Source organism: Chelonia mydas, chromosome 11, assembly GCF_015237465.2.
Source record: "Chelonia mydas isolate rCheMyd1 chromosome 11, rCheMyd1.pri.v2, whole genome shotgun sequence".
NCBI lineage: Eukaryota > Metazoa > Chordata > Testudines > Cheloniidae > Chelonia > Chelonia mydas.
This window is the reverse complement of record NC_051251.2, coordinates 31,015,559-31,036,270: the sequence shown is the minus strand read 5'-3', so window position 1 is coordinate 31,036,270 and position 20,712 is coordinate 31,015,559. Positions and strand designations below refer to the sequence as shown.

Here is a 20,712-nt window from a genome sequence, read left to right as displayed (position 1 = left end):
TTTCTAGACATTTTAAATTTTGTTGCTTTTCAGTTTCATTGAATGTCCCCTTCTTGAATTAGAGAAGTTCATTCAGGTATACTCGTATGCCAGCTATTGTGTGGTATACCTCTGTGTCCCCTTTTATTAGTCCTTGTCTTTACAGTCTCCCCTCAGATGGAAATTTTCCCTTCTTTCTGATTATATTAATAGCCCTTCTTGAATGACACCTTCTATGTCTGAGGTCTTGTTTATGCTACCGGGGTAAAAAGAAAAGGAGGATTTGTGGCACCTTAGAGACTAACCAATTTATTTGAGCATAAGCTTTCGTGAGCTACAGCTCACTTCTTCGGACGCATTCAGTGGAAAATACAGTGGGGAGATTTATATACGCAGAGAACATGAAACAATGGGTATTACCATGCATACTGTAATGAGAGTGATCAGGTAAGATGAGCTGTTACCAGCAGGAGAGCGGGGGTGGTGAACCTTTTGTAGTGATAATCAAGGTGGGCCATTTCCAGCAGTTGACAAGAACGTCTGAGGAACAGCAGGGGGAGGGGAATAAACATGGGGAAATAGTTTTACTTTGTGTACTGACCCATCCACTCCCAGTCTCTATTCAAGCCTAAGTTAATTGTATCCAATTTGCAAATGAATTCCAATTCAGCAGTCTCTCGTTGTAGTCTGTTTTTGAAGTTTTTTTGTTAAAGAATTGCCATGTTTAGGTCTGTAATTGAGTGACCAAAGAGATTGAAGTGTTCTCTGACTGGTTTTTGACTGTTATAATTATTGACATCTGATTTGTGTCCATTTATTCTTTTACGTAGAGACTGTCCAGTTTGCCCAATGTACATGGCAGAGGGGCATTGCTGGCACACGATGGCATATATCACATTGGTAGATGTGCAGGTGAACGAGCCTCTGATAGTGTGGCTGATGTGATTAGGCCCTATGATGGTGTCCCCTGAATAGATATGTGGGCACAGTTGGCAATGGGCTTTGTTGCAAGGATAGGTTCCTGGGTTAGTGGTTCTGTTGTGTGGTGTGTGGTTGCTGGTGAGTATTTGCTTCAGGTTGGGGGAGCTGTCTGTAAGCAAGGACTGGCCTATCTCCCAAGATCTGTGAGAGTGATGGGTCGTCCTTCAGGATAGGTTGTAGATCCTTGATGATGCGTTGGAGAGGTTTTAGTTGGGGGCTGAAGGTGATGGCTAGTGGCGTTCTGTTATTTTCTTTGTTGGGCCTGTCCTGTAGTAGGTGACTTCGGGGTACTCTTCTGGCTCTGTCAATCTGTTTCTTCACTTCAGCAGGTGGGTATTGTAGTTGTAAGAAGGCTTGATAGAGATCTTGTAGGTGTTTGTCTCTGTCTGAGGGATTGGAGCAAATGCGGTTGTATCGTAGAGCTTGGCTGTAGACAATGGATCGTGTGGTGTGGTCTGAATGAAAGCTGGAGGCATGTAGATAGGCATAGCGGTCAGTAGGTTTCCGGTATAGGGTGGTGTTTATGTGACCATCGCTTATTAGCGCTGTAGTGTCCAGGAAGTGGATCTCTTGTGTGGACTGGTCCAGGCTGAGGTTGATGGTGGGATGGAAATAAGTTGACCTAAATTACGCTACTCCAGCTATATGAGTAACACAACTGGAGTCAAGGTAGCTTAGGTAGACTTATCCCAGCGCTGCGTCGATTTACCTTACTCTTCTCTGGGAGCTGGAATACCAGAATTGACCGGAGAGCGCTCTGCCATCAATTTAGCAGGTGTTCACTGACCAGCTAAATCGACACCCGCTGCATCAATTGCAGTTGCATCGATCCCCCCGCTAGTGAAGATAAACCCTGAAATAAGGATTTCAAATCTTTCTATATAGTCCCCATAGTTCGTCTAAATTGAAATTTCCCCTATCAGGTTAGTGCACACTTTAAGGGTATGTCTATATTACCCACTGGATCAGCGGGCAGCAATCGATCCAGCGGGGGTTGATTTATCGCGTTTAGTCTAGTTGTGATAAATCAACCCCCGAGCGCTCTCCCATCAACTCCTGTACTCCGCCGCCATGAGAGGCGCAGGCAGAGTCGACGGGGGAGCGGCAGCAGTCGACTCACCATAGCACACACATAGCGGTGAGTAGGTCTAAGTACGTCGACTTCAGCTACGTTATTGATGTAGCTGAAGTTGTGTAACTTAGATTGATTTCCCTCTCCCTGCCCTCCTTCCCTCACAGTGTAGACTAGGCCTAAGTGGATTCATGTAAAGGATACAGAGATGTTGAAAGCAGCACTTTCAAGTGAAGCTGGATGGGAGCCTCTAAATGGCTCTGACAAAAATGAGTAGCCCTGACTAGTGGTTTTACTGTCTGTGGTGTCCGCTGTAAATTTTTATCCATGTGGACTGCCTTTTTTTCCCCTACAGCTGCTTAACATTTTACGCTATTTCTGTTCTGTGTAGATTCTCATGTCATTCTTCGAGCGCCTTCCAGTAGTGCATTAAGTGACATGGCTAACATCTGTTGTGTGGTTCATTCATTGACTTACCCTCTCTCTATGGCGTGGGCAGGTGTTATGTGTACAGTATAGTATGTTGGGTTTTGGTAGGGTTTTTAATATATACATCCTGCTACATTTTTAGGTTGGAGAAGGCAAGATCAACAAGGGGTACCTCACACTTGGAGCAGAAGGTGGTGAGTTTGTGACAGTGCTCAGTTCCCCCAAGTTCATGCCTCCATATGGGATTGGCTGCCGAGAAAGTTGTCTCCTACACAGATGATCTTTTAACCTTGTGATAGAAAGTGTCATTGTGCCTGAGGAATGGAGTCCTTCCAGGAAGGGCACTTTAACACATTTCCATCTACTCCTGCTACCTTTCTCAGGTGGGACAGCAGTATCCTATGGTCAACAGGATCCAATGTTGCAGAGCTCTCCAGGAGGATGAGAATGAGGCTTTTGTCCTCCATCCATTCAAAGAAATCGTCAATCAGTGCAATTAAATGTCTTTTGGTCCTAATTATATTTGATTCAGTTGAGTTTGTAGTTGGCCTTTTACTGGCTGCTTTGACTTTGCTCGGGAACAGATGTGGTTTTTTTTATAGTTTTTTCCCATTTTGGTTTTATTCACTAATCATGTTTATTTGCTGAGTTCAATTAAAAACTTCTAAAATGAAGATAGGAAAGCATTTGCCAATCATTACTCCTATTTCCAAAGTGACTCAGATCCCTAGGATATGCTGTTTTTAGACCTAATGTGAATCGTGCCATACATACATTTACCTTGGAAATTAATTTGTTTTAATGGCCTGTCAAGGCTGATTCCCCTCTCTGGCACTTTGAGTGCAGATGGTGGGGGGTCCACAAGGATTCTAAAAATTAATACTGGCCACTCCAGGCTAGTATTAAACTCCCAAAGTTACAACTTCTCTCTAACCTTGGATAGGTAGATGGTGCCACCACCCAAATGCAAAAAACCCCTTTGAACCTGGGAAGGCGCACTTGGGAATTCCTCCCTGTGGGGTTACCTCAAGCTCGCTCGCTCTCGCGCGCGCGCTCGCTCTCTCTCTCACACGGAAGAGCTGAGAAGCAAAACAAAGGAAGTCAGCTGTTGCCACCAGCTAATTAAACAACATATGCACAAACCTCTCAGGACACACAAACCCAATCCTGTTCTTAAAAAAAGGTACATTTTATTAAAAACAAAGAAAATACATCTTGAACTTAGGCTATTGCTAGATTTAAAAAGAGCAAATATAACAAGCATCAAGAATGGTTTTCTTGAGGTCCAGCTTAATGGTTACAAGCAAAACAAAAGCATTTGGGGGTTAGCACAGAGGAATCCACAAGCCATAAAGAAATAAACTTAATCGTGTCTTCCTAGACATTTTCTGAGCTACTTAGATATCTGGTGGTTTCAAATGAGTAGTTTCTAGGTATGATATGGTGATTTTCATACCTGGCCCACAGCTTTTTACAGCATAGCTCCAGCCCTGTGTCTGCTCTGTCCCCTCTCTCTGGAGAACAGACAGACAGACAAAGGGAAAGTTTTTTTTTCCCCAATTTTAAAAAGTTTTAGCCCTCCCATTGGCTCTTATGGTCAGGTGCCCACTCCCATCCTTTTACCCATGTGCTTTTTTTTAACCCTTTACAGGTAAAGCAAGTAGAGAACAGCTACTAACAGGGATTTTGTATCTAGCTGGCTGTCTGGCTGTCCATAAAAGGGGGCTCCCCCCACTTCATTTATCACAGGCCTCCAAGTGATTGGATTTTTTTTTTTTTAACACAAGAAATCTGGCACTTGGTATGTCAAAGGCCTGCAGAAGATGGAAGAAGCAAGATTAAGGATCATTTAGGAACCTAATTCTACAAGGTGCTGATAATTGGATATGAGGGGTACTCATTACTCCACAGGATCATGTGCTAGAGTAGTTCCTGGTGATGTCGGGTGTTTTTTTTTTTAAATTTTGCATCCTTTTCTCTTGGCCATGTGTCACACATAGGAGAGCCTGTTCCTGCAGTAAGGCCTGTTAAGGTGAACCTCTGCTCCCATTCAGAATCCCCTTGACTTCAGTTGGATTCTGTGACCGCTAGCGTCCATGGTAATGGACCCTGATGCAGGATTTGGGGCATGTGGGGTAAGAGAATGGTCTATATTTGTGATAGATACTTCTGCTTTAATAAAAGCAAAATTTAGAAAACTGCCCTCCTGTTCCCATAATGATAGCAGTGCAATCAAAAACTCTCAACTCTATATCGTTTCCGTTTTAGTTAGAGCTCAAAACCAGCTTGAGTTTAAAATGCAAGTTGGCAAGCAACGATGTTCTAATCTCTCCTTTGAAAACGAAAAAAAGGACAATGTCCATTATATGAACTTTGTAAAGAGACTTGTAACCGCTTTGGAAAGGGACTCAACTACACAGTCTAACAAACCTAGATCTCATTCTAAATAGTTACTTAGGTTAGACTGGAGACACACCAGTAATGAAATAGAACTGAAGGAATAAGTGAGAGAAAGCAGAAGAGATTTATGATTTACTCAAAAGTTATACTTTGTGGGAGCTATGTCAGTAAGTGAGCTTCAAAACATCCTAAATGTGCTTAAAACTAGGCACCTTTTATTACTCATGGATACTCTAATGCCTAAATCCTGTTTGCCTTACTGAAATGAAACCCACTAAAGTTGGCGGGGGGGACAGACCCTGACCAAGCAATTTCTTCTTAATTCAGATAGGTTCAGTTCTGAATTTGTTGAAAATCATATATTAGAATAGACTACAGTAACTCCTCGCTTCACGTTGTAGTTATGTTCCTGAAAAATGCGAGTTTAAACGAAACGATGTTAAGCGACCCAATTTCCCCATAAGAATGAATGTAAATGGGGGGGGTTAGGTTCCAGGGAAACTTTTTTTACCAGACAAAAAACAATATTTTAAACAAACAATTTAATACTGTACACAGCAATGATGATTGTGAAGCAGGAGGCTCCCGGCAGCAGCTCCAAGGCAGAGGGCAGGGACAGCACATGGCAGTGGGGGGAGGGACAGCTGAACCGCTGGCAACTGATAGCCTGCTGGGCTGCTGCTGCACAGGGAACCTAGGGGAATGGGGAGCTGATGGGGCGGACTGCAACGGGCTGTTCTTCCTGCAAGCAGTGGACAAAGCGGCGGCTGTCAAACAACGTTATAAGGGAGCATTGCGCAACTTTAAACGAGCATGCTCCCTAATTGATCAGCAATGTAACAATGTTAACCGGGACGACTTTAAGTGAGGCGTTACTGTACAAATGGAATAACATCTATGGAAAGGTGCACCTTGAAGATAAGTGATTGCTAGCATCAATGTTGAGTCATTCAATGGGAGCCTTATAAAGGTATATAATACTTGGCAGCATGTGCTGTGATAAGTTAAAAGCATATGGGAGCCTCTTCCCTATTAAGTATGATGAACAAATAACTTGCTGACCATGTCACTCTTCATTTATCATAACAGTAAGATATTATAATAAAATCTAGCTCTAGGCAGGATATGTCAAAATATTCAGAAAAGCATTGTCAGATAGTTAAATATGGTACCCAACAATATATTTCAAGTAGTGTGGATTGGTGAATGTCAACATCGTTTCATATTGCTGCTCTCATATCTTCAGGTCTTAGGTAAAATAGTCTAGTTTGGGATCTAAATAACAACAGTGCTTATTATAAGCAAGCTAATAATAGTTTGGATTTTTAAATTCTTTTTAATTGCTCTTAATGTGATTGCAAAAAAGTTGAACATTTACTTCTGTAAACCATATGCTATGGAAGTGCTTTTTCACCCATCTATACACTGGGAGTAAATGTTTTTTAATGACATGATTTAACCCTTTCAATCAAAGATCTGAATTTAAAAGGAAGAGCCATTGAAAATAATTATTTAGCTTTTTGAAAAACTTGAAATTATTGTGATTCTTGAGCTATTTGATGGAATGAACCCTTGTGTGGCCAATGTCTCTCATTTTGAATTATGTGGTATTCATAGTTGCATATCTGAATATGGCTTGTTTTCTGTTTGTAAACTTCTCTCTATATTTCTTGTAATAATTCCTCTTTCCCCCACCTTCTAGCTTCCCTCCCTTCTTCTCCATTCTCCTTCATTTAAATCAAAAAATAAAATATCCAACATTGCATGTAATCAGTCCCCAAACAACTGTGCTTTGCTGAACCCTATTCCTCTCCACTCTTTCTATGAACACTTGGACGACTTCTCTTGCAATCCATAGGGATTCATTCTCCACCTCTTCATCCCCAAGAAGTCCCTTCTAGTTAATCTTTAGGTTTCTCCCCAGGTATCTGAGTTCTCTTACTCGGTTTCACTTCTGCCATTGCCAGTATGGTCTCTAGAGTTTTTTTCCTATTCTCCTTTTCCTGAGTTTTACTGTCTGTCAGGACTTTTACAGTAGCTTAGCTTTAGTTACTACCTCTGGAATATTCTTTTGTATGGTTGAGTTTTGGGTTTCTATCCCAATTGACTGGAGCGTACTTACCCCCATATTTATTGTCTCTTATGGGATAATACTGATTTTGAAAGCAGAAGAGGAGTTTGAATGGGGATTTCCATCTGTAGCTGATACTTGCCCTCCTGAGTGCTGCTGTAATTTCCCTCCGCTCTCTTCTCTTAAAAATTAAGGCAGAGAGATCATGGAAAAATTGCAACTTGTGGTCTTACACTACGAGCACGGAATGCTCTCTAGCTTTTCTTCTAATTAAACTTTCTGCTGATAATCATGAAACTTCACAGTTTGGTCTCTGGGCTATTGGCAGGCCTTGGGAGAAGCAGCTGCACTCTACGTAGTCTGTCAATTTTTATCTCTTCCGTACAGTTCGGCTGTAACAACTCCGCAATTAAGGTTTTTACATGCCAGACTGAGTTTCCTCCTGTAGCATTTTCAGACATTCCTTTAATTCTGATGCTGGGGAACTAGTAGAATAACATGGTTGTCTGAAGCCTGAGCTCTGACGGGATAGCAAAGTAATCTGCCTCCATCGACCACACCTCCCTCCCTAAACTCCCCTCCAAAATCAGAGCAGAGAGTTGCACAGGATGAATTCTCTTAAAAATCTGAAATTTAAAAAGATACCAAGAGGAGTGTGTCCTGCTCACAGCATAGAGACCTCTCAGACTCCAAGTAAACGCGGTAGCCAAATCAAGCAGAAAGGCCAGGACTGAAGAAAATCAAATAGCTACCAAAGCAGACATTTTGGGGCTGATCACTGAATTAGAGGCCATGAGACATGATCTGACGACCAAGCTTCTACCGTTAAAGGAAGTTACTGACTTGGAAGAATGAGTCACTGTGCTAGAGACTGGCCTAAGAGAAGAAAGTGACAGAGAGAGGCAGAGCCACATGGCATTGATGGAGAAGAGAGAGAGAGAGAGAGGGAGATGCAGCTTAAATCCGTGGGGAGGAGACCAAAGCCCTGAGGTAAGTGGGGAAGTGGGACACCGGGAGGAAGCACGAGCAGGAGCGTGTGAGAGGGGAGAGCTCCTGCCTCGTACTGAGAAAGGGGCGATCAGCGGGTTATCTCAAGTGCCTATACACAAATGCATGAAGCCTGGGAAACAAGCAGGGAGAACTGGAAGTCCTGGCAAAGTCAAGGAATTCTGATGTGATTGGAATAACAGAGACTTGGTGGGATAACTCACATGACTGGAGTACTGTCATGGATGGATATAAGCTGTTCAGGAAAGACAGGCAGGGCAGAAAAAGTGGGGGAGTTGCACTGTATGTAAGAGAGCAGTATGACTGCTCAGAGCTCAAGTATGAAACTGCAGAAAAACCTGAGTGTCTCTGGATTAAGTTTAGAAGTGTGAGCAACAAGGGTGATGTCGTGGTGGCAGTCTACTATAGACCACCGGACCAGGGGGATGAGGTGGACGAGGCTTTCTTCCGGCAACTCTCAGAAGTTACTAGATCGCACATCCTGGTTCTCATGGGAGACTTCAATCACTCTGATATCTGTTGAGAGAGCAATACAGGGTGCACAGACAATCCAGGAAGTTTTTGGAAAATGTAGGGGACAATTTCCCGGTGCAAGTGCTGGAGGAACCAACTAGGGGCGGAGCTCTTCTTGACCTGCTGCTCACAAACCGGGAAGAATTAGTAGGGGAAGCAAAAGTGGATGGGAACCTGGGAGGCAGTGACCATGAGATGGTCGAGTTCAGGATCCTGACACAAGGAAGAAAGGAAAGCAGCAGAATACGGACCCTGGACTTCAGAAAAGCAGACTTTGACTCCCTCAGGGAACTGATGGGCAAGATCCCCTGGGAGAATAACATGAGGGGGAAAGGAGTCCAGGAGAGCTGGCTGTATTTTAAAGAATCCTTATTGAGGTTACAGGGACAAACCATCCCGATGTGCAGAAAGAATAGTAAATATGGCAGGCGACCAGCTTGGCTTAACAGTGAAATCCTTGCTGATCTTAAATACAAAAAAGAAGCTTACAAGAAGTGAAAGGTTGGACAAATGACCAGGGATGAGTATAAAAATATTGCTTGGGCATGCAGGAGTGAAATCAGGAAGGCCAAATCACACCTGGAGTTGCAGCTAGCAAGAGATGTTAAGAGTAACAAGAAGGGTTTCTTCAGGTATGCTGGCAACAAGAAGAAAGTCAAGGAAAGTGTGGGCCCCTTACTGAATGAGGGAGGCAACCTAGTGACAGAGGATGTGGAAAAAGCTAACATACTCAATGCTTTTTTTGCCTCTGTCTTCATGAACAAGGTCATCTCCCAGATGGCTGCACTGGGCAGCACAGCATGGGGAGGAGGTGACCAGCCCTCTGTGGAGAAAGATGTGGTTCAGGACTATTTAGAAAAGCTGGACGTGCACAAGTCCATGGGGCCGGATGCGTTGCATCCGAGAGTGCTAAAGGAGTTGGCGGCTGTGATTGTAGAGCCATTGGCCATTATCTTTGAAAACTCATGGCGATCGGGGGAAGTCCCGGACGACTGGAAAAAGGCTAATGTAGTGCCCATCTTTAAAAAAGGGAAGGAGGAGGATCCTGGGAACTATAGGCCAGTCAGCCTCACCTCAGTCCCTGGAAAAATCATGGAGCAGGTCCTCAAGGAATCCATTCTGAAGCACTTAGAGGAGAGGAAAGCGATCAGGAACAGTCAGCATGGATTCACCAAGGGAAAGTCATGCCTGACTAATCTAATTGCCTTCTATGACGAGATAACTGGCTCTGTGGATGAAGGGAAAGCAGTGGACGAGTTGTTCCTTGACTTTAGCAAAGCTTTTGACACTGTCTCCCACAGTATTCTTGTCAGCAAGTTAAAGTAGTATGGGCTGGATGAATGGATTATAAGGTGGATAGAAAGCTGGCTAGATTGTCGGGCTCAACGGGTAGTGATCAATGGCTCCATGTCTAGTTGGCAGCCGGTATCAAGTGGAGTGCCCCAAGGATCGATCCTGGGTCCGGTTTTGTTCAATATCTTCATAAATGATCTGGAGGATGGTGTGGATTGCACCCTCAGCAAGTTTGCAGATGACACTAAACTGGGAGGAGAGGTAGATATGCTGGAGGGTAGGGGTAGGATACAGAGGGACCTAGACAAATTGGAGGATTGGGCCAAAAGAAATCTGATGAGGTTCAACGAGGACAAGTGCAGAGTCCTGCACTTAGGACGGAAGAATCCAATGCACCGCTACAGACTAGGGACCGAATGGCTAGGCAGCTGTTCTGCAGAAAAGGACCTAGGGGTTACAGTGGATGAGAAGCTGGATATGAGTCAACAGTGTGCCCTTGTTGCCAAGAAGGCCAATGGCATTTTGGGATGTATAAGTAGGGGCATTGCCAGCAGATTGAGGGATGTGATCGTTCCCCTCTATTTGACACTGGTGAGGCCTCATTTGAAGTACTGTGTCCAGTTTTGGGCCCCACACTACAAGAAGGATGTGGAAAAATTGGAAAGAGTCCAGCGGAGGGCAACAAAAATGATTAGGGGACTGGAACACATGAGTTATGAGGAGAGGCTGAGGGAACTGGGGATGTTTAGTCTACGGAAGAGAAGAATGAGGGGGGATTTGGTAGCTGCTTTCAACTACCTGAAAGGGGGTTCCAAAGAGGATGGCTCTAGACTGTTCTCAGTGGTAGCAGATGACAGAACAAGGAGTAATGGTCTCAAATTGCAGTGGGGGAGATTTAGGTTGGATATTAGGAAAAACTTTTTCACTAGGAGGGTGGTGAAACACTGGAATGCGTTACCTAGGGAGGTGGTGGAATCTCCTTCCTTAGAAGTTTTTAAAGTCAGGCTTGACAAAGCCCTCGCTGGGATGATTTAATTGGGGATCGGTCCTGCTTTGAGCAGGGGGTTGGACTAGATGACCTCCTGAGGTCCCTTCCAACCCTGATATTCTATGATTCTAAACTGGATGATATAGAAAACAAACTAAGAAGGAATATCAGAATTAAGGGACTGCATGTATGAGATTTCTAATGTCCACGTAGAACAGATGGCACCTTGGGTTCAAGGCTTCAGCCAAAAATAAATAAATAACAAACAAGCCACTTTACATAATACATTCGACACTCTTTGCATATGTATATCTGGACACTCTTTGCATATGTATATTTTTTTATACAGGAAAATCCTTTCAGACCCCTTCCTCAGAGTCAGATTCCTACTGGAATCTTGATGACCCTATCTATCAATTAGGAAATGAGATGAATTTAGCACTATGCCCTGCTGAAGCTAGTTCACTGCTGTGGGCCTTCCAGTGTCAGTGAGATGATAATACAGTGAATTATATTTATAGGGCTAAATTATGCCTGCCTCTGTTGGGGGGGGGGGGGGTGCTAGAGGAGGAGAGAAGGTACAGGAGAGTTCTTCCTGCTGTATCCTCTGTCCTGTTGCCACTGTCATTGAGCCATGTCTGAAATAAGTTTGGGAGTTCCTCAGGACAGGGACCTGGTCTCTTATTTGTATTGGAATACAGACTTTCCCACTTTTGGGTGCTAGTAAAATTGAACGGATTATTTTGTTTCAGGCTTTGATTTAGGTAGGCAAAGGGGAAGGAGGTAATCCAAAACAACAAACTAATTATTAGAGCTGGCCTTTTCTTTTTAAATGGATTAGTTTTCTATCAGACAATATACTTTTGTCAAAATTGAAAAGTTTCATGGGAATATACTGATTTTGATACTTTCAGTTGTGGGGGGGGAACTAACCAAATTGTTTCCACTTTATTGTATCACTTCAACAATGTTTTTTTTGTTTTGACTTTTATGTTCTATTATAAAATATATTTAAATATTTTTTATTTTATTATGTAATATTTTGTATTACGTTATGAAAACAAAACTTTTTACCTTTATTCAAATGAAATAAGTTAATTATTCTGAATCAATTTTTCAGAATATTCATTTTGTGGGAAGTTATGAAATTTTAGCTTTTAATTCTGATTCAGAGAAAAATAAACTTTGAAATTTTGGAATTTGCTATGGAATGGGAATTCTGTTTTTGACCATTTCTACTAATGATCATAAATGTAGTAAATGTCTACATAATGCTTTACTAGGAAGACCAGCTCATGCTTCTTACAATTATGTCACCCTATGTCATAAAATAAGAGAATTTTCTTGTAAGCATCCAATACAGTCAAAAAAAAAAAAAAAAAAAAAAAGGCGAAGTCCTGAGTCCACAGGGGTGTGTCATTCCATTGTATAGCACCAGGAAATGCAGTTATCGGAGACTTTGAAATGTTAAATCTTTATGATTGAGTATAGAATAAGCAAGAACAAGTGGCTAGTCGGCAGGAACGAATGCAGTCTGATATTGCGTTTTGTGGATTTTTTTAAAAAATAAATCCACAGTGTGGTGGAGAGGACAGAGGAGGACTTTTATTTTGCACCTGTTATATTTTGTGTGGTTTCTCATGTTAAATCCTAGTGGCTTCTTCTATAAATTGTTTCTGATAACTGGTTCTGTCCTGCCTGTAGTTCTTCATAGTTCTGCTCTCTGATCTGAATCTCCCATGATGCACCACATTCTCCCCTTTTGGGGAGGGAAGAGGGTGCATTATTGATCTTCCTGGCCTTGGAGCATCATTGGGAGATGGAGTATAGCCAGAGACCGCGGCCCATTGAGGAGAATGGGAACATAAGGCACCCAAACTACAATTCCCATGAGACACCACAATGCTATTTTGACCCAAAGTATTTCAGCTTTGTGTTTTGTCCAGCCCCTCCCTGACACACACAGGCATATCATGTCTATATTTGCCACTGTCAAGATTTTTATTATTTGAAATCGTTAGTTATAGGGTGATAACACAAGAGTACCAGTGCATCACAATTCTCAGGTTGACCTGAGCAGTCCCAAAAAATAATCAGAAAATTTTAGGGATGGATATTATGGTGGATGGAAAACCACTCCTGGAAGAAGGTCTCATTAAGCCTCCAAGTTTGGCAGTTGAAGTATGCAAGGTCTAGGCTAGTCCCCTGCTTTATGCATTAGAATACTTGGATACCTGTTCTTCAAGGACAAAGGAAGAAACTCTGATATCTTTTATTCCATGTATGAAAACAGATTCTAATGTCTTCTCATTTGCACCAACCAGGTGAAGGGAATTACTTTTAATTTCAAATCATCACAGTTCAAGGGAAAAACAGGAACAAGGAAGGAAGCATCAGTCCGCAATTTCACCACCATTTGGCAAAGCTGAGAGCTTTCTGGGGGACTGCCATGTTGCTTCATGATCCCTGTTGGTACAGAGACCTCCAATGAAACGAACACCTCTGATGACAATAGAAAGCAACCATGAATAAAAAGAAATTAATGAGGGAAGCATTTTCCTGCTGTGCCCCTGGGATGAAAGTTAACAGCAGCTTGTGGGGACTGATTACAGAGCTTCTTTTGTTTTAGGAACTCTTGCATCCAAGTGGTGTTTTTTGCTATGGAATGGGAATTCTGGAACTAGCATCCAGCCTGCACTATTGCAGATACACATCCACAGAGGAAAGGCTTGGACAGTACAACAGTTCATCTGCAGTTAAGTCTTTGTAATATTAATTAAAGGACCTATGGCAGCTTAGGCTGGAGACATTGTACTCAAGGAGGGTAGAGAGACAGCTGAACACTGACCCAGTTTTTATTTTGCTGTCCTTGAGATGATCAGTCTAGCTTCGCAACATAAATACAACAAATATCTTAAAATCTGCTTTAAATGAATGTTAAGGGTCAAACCTAACACCCCCCCCCCACAAAAGGAAACAAAATTCTGAGTTAAGCCTAACATAGTGACCATAACTTCATTCTGCTGTGCTTCTGTAATGTAACACGTGCAAGACGATCCACTGCCCTCAGAACCCCTGATTAAGGACCATCTGACTTGTAATTCTAGGGAACAACAAAGTTAATTAAGAATGGCATGGCAGTCTTGACCTCAAGAATTAATTGCTTTTGTTGCCTTGCTGTCTAGATTTGTAAATTGGTTTTAATTAGCTTTTGACATATATTTCCTTGAGTGGGGGAAGTTTAGCATGCACTCCTCATCCCCAATTCTCAACCCTCCATGATCTGCAAAGTCTGCAAAGCAGCAGTATACTTTACCAAATGTATAATATGCAGTGCATTGTGTGGAGAAATATATTAGAAGATGGCTTGCATGATATTTTGTGTACATGTAGAACGTGCTATCAAACAGTGAACACACTTTGAAGTGTGTAGTCCTTATTAATTTTCTCATGGAAGCTCTCTGGCTAACTTGACATATTTTATTTGCATGTTAATCAACTGTACAATAGTGTTTGGGGCATCTATCTTATATTTAAACTTAAAAACTGCTAAATTCTAACCCTTTTTGGGTTATTTTATTTCTTATATTTTAGTCTTTCTGCTATAGTATTAATGGAGTTTCTAACTTTCTAATTTGCCTAGCTGTTAACATTTGTTTGTGTAAAAGTAATCACATGGAAGTATTAAACCAGCATGTCTCAAATTAATATAACTTAGTTCAAGAATATAGATTTCTTCATGACAATACCATCCTATATCAGCCTGAAACAAAGGAAAAAAGGAATATTTTACTATCTGGTTACCACTTATTAAGTTCCTGACTCTAATAAGGATCTGTTTAACCCAACATTCTTTAATTATTTCAAACCACAGTGGTTGTTAAGCAAACAAGTCACACTGACCTTAAAGTAATTGTCTAAGAATGATTTTTACATTACACTTGTTTACTCATGGCTACTGAAAAGTCTTTTTTCTGAGGATTAAATGAATCTTTACCTGTTCAACATTTTAATTACTTTCACCATCTAAAAATGCTCTTAATGAAAATATTTAAATGTTTATTTAAAGAAATAAAAAAGAGTGCCACCAAAAACACATGAAAGTTTGTGCATTTAAGGCCTTAACCTGGAAGGTGCAGCATGTTCTTCACTCCTTTTGCTAATAAAGATACTGTATACAACCCATAACAAAATGGCTGAAAGTCCATGCAGTACTAAGGGCTTGGTGATAGAAACCATCAGCTCCCATTGGTTTGCCTTGGCTCTTAGTACTGTATGAACTTTAAACTACATACTCAATAGCTCTCTCCCTATGGTGGACTTTGATCAAGATTACTTAATGAGGATCAGCACAGTCGAATCAGTGAATTCTCTAGCTTAATTATATTTATCATTCATTTATTATGTACTGATATACACAAACAACTAATAGGAAAAGGCATCAGAGAGATATTTGGATTAATATTTATTTCACTTTTCATATTGTAGCAAAATATTGATTTTAATATTGTATTATATTGTGTGTATATATGGTATACTTAATACTTTAATGTAATGAAACATTTTTCTGGGATTTCATATCTTTAGAAGATTTTGAAATTTTGCCTTTGTGTTTTGATACTGAAAGGATTATTTTCTGAAATGTCAGAATTTTCCACAGGATGGAAATTCCAGTTCCTGACCATCTCTACACGTAAAATTGTGCAGATGCACATGCTCTCATGTTAATCTGAAGGAACATTTACCATTATCTCTTTATAAGGCATATTTGAAATGCCATTATGATCCCATATCATCTCCTGGGCAAGGAGATTTGAGTGAGGGTAGAATTGTGTATGCACTGAAATTTCTATTTTGCAGGGAAATCTGTTTTGAAATGTATTTTTATTCTGAATCAAAATGAAATGTTAAATTTCTCATGAAACAAAATTTTCAAATGTCTTTTGGATCAACAGAAATGTGTTTCAATTTTGACTTTTTAATTTTTTAAAATAATATAAAATAAAATTTAATTTTGAAAGTTACTTTGAAATGAAAAATCAAAACATTCCATTCTGAAAATGTATGGACCATTTTGACATTAATGAAACACTTTGTTTCAATATTTTTCTCAAATGAAATTTCATCAAAATTGACATGTTTGAGTAGAAAATTTAGATTTTCACAAAACACATTTTCCAAAGGAAAAATGTTTGGAAAATTTTCTGCTAGCTTTACTTAAGGGTATTGCCATTCAAAAGACTGCAGCGTAATGTGAATGATCACCTTCTTTCTTCCAGTTTAGATGTACTCACTGTTACATGTTAAAAAGTTGTCTCCTCCCTTTCCATCCCCAGAGAACTGACCAGTGAAGCTCCTGAGTCCAGAAGTGGCAGCAATAGGTATCTGCTTCTGCTTTTTCTCATCCTATCCTAGAGAATCCAACAGTGGGATCAATGAGAGCCAGAAAAGGATAATTGATTTTTTCCTGTCTCCCCTATCTAATTGATTTCATAACCCATGAAGTAGGAAGGTAAGTACTTGTTTTGTGTGTTTGCAAAAAAAGAAAAAAAAAAAAAAAGAAGAAAAATGTCCTATATTTTCTCAACGGGAAACCAATAGGTTAAGTGACTTCCCCTATGCCACACAGCAAAAGCAGTTGCAAAGTCAGGACTACGGCTTGTCTACCAGGGAAAGAGCACAGAATAGCTATAAAAATTATGTCAGAATAGAAAAGGGCAACGAGTGCCTTTGTCCTGTTTACCTGAATCCATGTTCAGAGTGGATTCAGTTAAACTGCAAAAAGGCCCTTGTATTGTGGAGTAAGTGGGAAGCTAGTGCAGAATAGCTATTGAGTTTTTTAAATTCACATCATAGTTTATTCTGCAAGAGCTTCCTCATGTAGACAAGCCCTTAGAATTCATGAGTTCCTGACTCCCCACACTTTGCTAATCTGCTAGACTATATTGCCTCAAAAACATTTTTTTCAATAAATACTGGGTGAAAAGAAGATCTAGAAAGGAAACCTTAATAAACCAGAATGGAGATAAAGCTGCAGTGGAAAGGGACTACAGATGATTAAGAGTTAATAAAGACCATGTCAGTGTAACTATGACTATACAGCTGGTAAAGGAATACTTGACAAATTACATATGTAAAGTCATCAGGTGCTCACTGGGATGCTTTCTGGGGTTTTAAGGGAACTAGCATAATGCAGTTATAGAACCCCTGGCAGATAATTTTGAAATGTCATGTAGAACTGGCCAGGTACTAGAGGGCTGGAGGGAAAAAATGTTGTTAGCGTCAGTCTTTTAAAAATAGAAAAAGGAGCAGCTCTAGCAGTTACTATGCAGTAAATTTAATTTGAATCCCTAATTAAAATAATGGAACAAATATGAAAAGAAAAAACCCCTAAACCTTTAGAGGACAATGAAACCATGAGCAATAGGTGGCATAAAAAACTCATAAAGCACACAAATTTGCTTTATTTGATTGAATCACAAAATTAGTGGATAAGAGAGATTAACCATGGTGTGTCTAGAGATTAAAGAATTTGATGTAATTTCTCATGAAATCGTATTGGATAAAATAATTACAACCAACCTGGGACCAGCTGACATCACATGGATTGAAATACATCTGAAGAGCTGTAAATAGAGTAAAAAGTCTGAGTGGTAGCCGTGTTAGTCTGGATCAGCAAAAACAACGAGGAGTACTTGTGGCAACTTAGAGACTAACAAATTTATTTGGGCATAAGCTTTCGTGGGCTAAAACCCACTTCATCAGATGCATGGAGTGGAAAATACAGGAGGCAGAATATAATATATATATAATATACACACACACATACACACAGTACATGAAAAGATGGGATTGCCTTAAGTGGGTTTTATCCCACAAAAGCTTATGCTCAAATAAATTTGTTAGTCTCTAAGGTGCCACAAGTACTGCTCATTGTTTAGAGTAAAAAGTGTTATCTAAGAAGGGATGTACAGTGAAGTGCTGCAGATACTGGTACTGGTGTGAGGCTTAGTTTAATTAAGCATTTCTACTGAGCTGAAAGAAGTTACAGTTGCAAATGACCTATACTACATTATTAAGTGAAGACAGACAAATTGTTCAAAAAGCACTTTGAAATAGGGCAGAAATACGGACAAGAAATACAGAATAAGTTTGGGAAGAGATACTTAGAAACCAGTAATGCCAAAAAGAACTAGGGATGATAATGAATAGGAAATTGGATTAGGGCTGATGTTACGATCTTAAAACAAGTAAATCCAGACTCTTGTGTAGGAACAGGTACAACACTATTTTATCGACAGAGCTCCAGTAACCTGCTTCTCTGCTATTTCATGTACTGCTGACTTCACTAGCACTGCTGGGGCTCTCAGGCTATAAAAACATGGTGGCCTTAAGGAGAAGTTACATTACAGCAAGTAACAACATATTGGGCAGGGGAGCTAGCACTGTTCTGGGATGCTTATACTGTCTTAGACCCAGGGAGATGGCAGTCCGTCTTTGTAGATCACTGGTGAGACCACGCAAAAGACACTGCATACTGTTCTGGATACCACAATACCAGAAAGATATTGACAAATTGGAAGGTATTCAGGAAAGAATACTGAAAACTATTTAGGGGTGGAAAGATTCTGGTGTATTCGGAAAGCTTTAAAGTATAGCTTGGCTGAACGACGACTAAAGGGAGGGTATGAAAACTATCAACATATTGCTGAAAGATGTAAATACTCTGAGAAGGGAAATAGATTGTTTAAGGCTGGTTTTAGGCTACTTTTATAGCTTAGAGCATACAGTTATAACTGGGTGAATTATTATTATTTTTTTTTAAGTTCAGTAGCCAAAGTGAGAAATCTGAACAAATGTCAGTTTAAGTGGAATGGAACATTCCATTCAACCTGACATTTTGTTTAATTTTCAGCTGTGGTTTTTTACCCTTCTTGTTTTTAGTTAAATCAGCTAAATTTCTAACCAAAATGTCATTCTAAAACAAAAAGATGAAATGTTTAATTTAGAAAATATGGAAACAAAACATTTCAACTTTATTGAAATTTCTCCCCATTTTTTTTCAGCTAAAGCTCTTCACCAGTTTTTGTTGTGTCCAGTTCCACATGCAGTAAGATGCAATTACATCTTGGTAGGATGTGGTGAAATCAGAAATGGAATTGAGCTGTGAAGTTTGGATCTGGGTCTCAAGAATCCCAGATTTCAGCAAGCTTTGGACCTGTGGTTCTGTCTCAAGACCATCTCTAGATGAGACAAAATGAAATGAGATAAAAATAGCATGTGATTTAAAATAAGGAGAGATCATCACATGGTGAAGAAAACTTGTGATACCGAAAGCCTGATATGAGAATAGCATGGAAATAATATTCATGCTGTAAGACAACCATTCCAATATTCGGAGTTATCAAATGCCACAACCTCACTTGGGCTTTTCAGTTTGCACCCAAAAGCCATGTTATTTTGTTACTCTAGTGCCATGATGCTTATTTTTTTTAAATACAAGATTCAATTGTGCCCTAGTTTTGTATATCCAGTGTCTTATTTATTTTAATTAAACTACGAGTAAAATTATTTCAGTCTAAACTGTCTTTATGTACTTTGATACTCCCAGTAAAGCAGCTGTTACGTTTTTTTTTTTTAACTTTTTTGTCTGCATAGGACCACATGATCCTAAGATTTCTAAGGAGTTTAATGAAATATATATGTCAACTGACTTTACTTTACCAGATATGAAACAATTTCCACAGATCTTTAAAATTAAGACCCATAGCTGTGATGTATATTCTTTTAGTGTAGCTCACATGCCTACTAGCATTTATTGTTCTGATTTTATACGGTCATTCCACTGCCACCATCCTTCCGATTTCTGAGGAGATTTAGCTGAAGCTAATGTATAATACCAATTATACAAAAGCAGAGTTTCAAAGTTATCCTCTATGGAAATTCCTGTTTTATAATATGCCCACTGCTGTTCTCAAAGTGAGTGGATAACTAGCTAAATCTGGCAACCACTGCCCTTCTACTTGGCTTGCGCTTCCAGAACACAGACCCAATAGTCCTAGCCAAGGCTAAGAAACAACATGCATCTGTAGGACACTTGTCATGCCTTTCTGTAAATCGGGTTGAATCCCCAGCAGCACATGCTGAGCAGGCAACCCGATGACTTCTTTCATGATGTTGCACTTGCTGGATCCAAGGCAGGAACTACAGGTAGCAGTGGCCAGAGGAAGGATGTCAGCAGCAGCAGCACCTGACGGACTCAGCACTGGTGTCTGGCTCCCTCACCTCTCCTGCATCAGGCTTTACTAAGCTGTCCCTAAGCAAACACACCCAAGCCCAGCGGCTGCATCCACAGCATCCAGCCAACCCCCCAGTAGCAGCAACCTGTGACCCACCCACACACAACTTTACTTTATACCTGTGACCCACCCTGTAATCCCAGCAGCTCACCCCCATCATTCTCCCAGCACCACATCTTCTGCAGGCTCACCCACAACCTCTGCATCCCTCTCCGTAGCCAGCAAACCACCCCAGGCAACCCAGTAGCCACAAGCAATCAACAAACACCCACCCCCTACAACTCCAGGCACTCCACCACTGCCACTTCCACCTTCACTGTCCCTAAGTGTCCCCCAGCCATCCTGCTACTGCCTTCCCACATCAGCCACCAGTTTCCTTCTAGTCACCCCAGCCATAGCTGCCATATTTTATACAGATGCATGCCGTACCCCTTGAGGCAGGGTGTGTTGACTATAAATGGAAGTCTGTTTTGTGCAAATTTATAAACCTACAAATTAACTCAAAATGACACATGGAGCTACATAAAACTTGACGGCTGTGCATATTGCAGAACACTAGCTGCAGCTGATCTCGTGGCATGTAAACTATACCACCTTGGTCTAGGATACTTGTCAGTTAAGTTTGATAAACTGGGCTGGGTTCCTCCTTGGTGATCCTCCTAAATCACAGTGTTGTAGG

The 20,712-nt window shown here is 40.7% G+C and overlaps 1 long non-coding RNA gene across 1 annotated transcript; it reads left to right on the top strand.

The window, feature by feature from the left end:
- The first annotated feature begins 4,030 nt into the window (after nt 1-4,030).
- Nucleotides 4,031-19,305, top strand: LOC119567403. Its single transcript, XR_005227401.2, has 3 exons — nt 4,031-4,596; nt 13,059-16,246; nt 18,801-19,305. It is a non-coding gene; the product is annotated as an uncharacterized LOC119567403 (long non-coding RNA).
- The last annotated feature ends 1,407 nt before the right edge of the window (nt 19,306-20,712 follow it).